We start from the raw sequence: 2,358 nt of genomic DNA, 5'->3' as shown, positions 1-2,358 counted from the left end.
TGTCCCTTTGCTGCCATCTCGTGGGCTTCCCACCGGTGACTACAGCCGTGTCCCTGTCGCGGGAGGAGGGGGAGAGGGGTCCCGGTGATGTGGGTGGGGAGGGGGTGGTCACCTGTGGGGAAGAGGAAGGGGGTCTGAGCATTGTGCCGTAAGGAAGGGGTCCCCACTGCCCCAAGCAAACAACACCTGGCAGGGATGGGTGCCCGTGTTTGACTGAGAATTGCCCCCACAGGGGGTCTCACTGCCCCCAAGAAGTATCACCCGTAAGGAGAGTCCCATCATCTCACCAAAAATTCGGCCCACGGCGACGGGATCCTCATCTGCCTGCAGAGGAGGGGTTCTGTCACCCCATCAGGCATCACCCCACAAGGAAGGGGTCCCATTGGTCCACAAAGCATCACCTCAGGGATGGGTGCCTTTGTCTTCCCAAACATCCTCCCATAAGGAAGGGATCCCACTGCCCACCTCCAGCTGTCAGGGACCTCACGAAGTTCAACAAGGGGAATTGCAAAGCCCTGCTCCTGGGGAGGGAGATCCCTGAGCTCTGGGATATCCCAGGGACTGGACAGCTGGACAGTGGAAAAGACCTTGGGGGCTCAGACATGCAGTTGACCATGTGTCCCTTGGGATGAAGGAGGTGAATGGTGTCCTGGTCTGTGTTTGTTGACAGCAGTGAGGGGATCTTTCCCCTCTGCTCAGCGCAGGGGACACCACTCCTGGAGTGCTGGGTCCAGTGCTGGGCTCCCAGCATGGAAATACTGGAGACAGTCTGGTGAAGGACCACGAAGAAGAAAAGGACTGGAGCATCTCTCTGATGAGGAGGCACAGAGAGCTGGGACTGGCCGGAGAAGAGAAGGCTCCAGGGACATACTCAGGGAGGGAGGGTGTGGAGAGGATGGAGCCAGCTCGGCCCTGTGGTGCCCAGAGCCAGGACCAGGGGCACAGACTGAGTCACACGGCCTCCCCTGACCATCAGGGAGAGCCTTTTCACTGGGAGGGGGGTGCTGGCATGGGCTGCCCAGGGAGGTGCTGGAGTCGCCATCCTTTGAGATATCCGAAAGCCACCTGGGCGGCCAGCCCTGGGTGGCCCTGCTGGAGCAGAGGGTTGGGTGACGACTTCCTGAGGTCCCTCCCAATCTCAGCTCCCGCTGTTTGATTCTGTCTCTTGTGCACCTGAATATCTTTCCACAAGGAAGGGTCGCCCTGCTCCATGGAATATCACCTTGCAGGGAGAGGTGCCCTTGTCTCACCAAGTACCACCCTGCAAAAAAGGGTCCTCTCAGTGTCACCCCACAAGAAAGGGGTCCCATTGCCCCATCAAGCATTGCTACACGGAGAAGGGCTCCTCACAGGCATCACCAGCCTTGTTTTGCTGCAGGCAGGGCTTGGCACCGGAACAAGGCAGGAGATGGGCAGTGCCCAGCCCAGAACAGCTCAGCACTGGCATGATTTTCACAGGCTCAGCCCAGCCCAGATGGAGGGGACACACATCGCCCTGCACGCACAGGGGCCGCAGTTTCGGGGCTGCTGTACCCCAGCACCGCCGGGAAAATGAAGTGCGAGCTGCCAGCGGGGGCTGCAGGCTCCTGGCGCTGCCGGATGCGGCCCCGCTGGCCAACGCGCCGTAATCGAAGACATGTGTGTGGGCTTTGGGGAGAGGCTGCGCTGGGAAACAGGGCCCTGCAGAGACCGGGGGGCTGTATCCTGTCCAAAAGCCCAGGTCCCACATGAAGCCAGGCATGCGAACGCCATCCAAACCACAGCTGGATTTGAACCGAATCTCCCAGCATCTGGGCTAATTTGCTGCAACTTTGATTGATCGTGGGGAGGGGGCACAGGCGGGAGACGCTCCAGCTCAGACCTCCCAACAGAGCCAATGACTTAACCAGAGCTGGTTCCAATCTGCTCAGCACATTGAGGCGAAAATGCCCCTTTCCCTGTGCGCTCCCAGTCGCCGCCGCTGGCTCTTCTTGCGGTCCTGCAGCCCGGCCGTCCCCGTCTCTCGGGGCTGGACATCGGCTGCGGCTCCCTGGGGGACACAGGGCAGTTTTTGAGGTCCCTGGGTGCAGAACGCTGGGTCAGGCTGCTAGGTTTATGATCCCTCCAGAAGGATGAGCAGGACAGGACGGGGAATACCAGTGCAAGAAACCCCCCTCCACCTGCCCCAAACCCCTACGGGCACCGATCCGCCCCTCTGCTCCTGGGAGAGGCCGGGAATGGGAGAGGAGCTGCAAACGAGGGTGGAAAAGGTGAGGGGTTTTTCCATTCCCTCCCTCGGCCGCTGCCCCCGGGGCTCGGCGTCACTCAGCAGGTAGCTGGGGCAGCCCGGGGTCCCGGCCGGCCCCGGGGGATGCAGCT

The sequence above is a fragment of the Corvus brachyrhynchos genome, unplaced genomic scaffold (assembly GCF_000691975.1).
Source record: "Corvus brachyrhynchos isolate BGI_N302 unplaced genomic scaffold, ASM69197v1 scaffold99, whole genome shotgun sequence".
Classification (NCBI taxonomy): Eukaryota; Metazoa; Chordata; class Aves; order Passeriformes; family Corvidae; genus Corvus; species Corvus brachyrhynchos.
Note: the sequence above shows the minus strand (reverse complement) of the source record.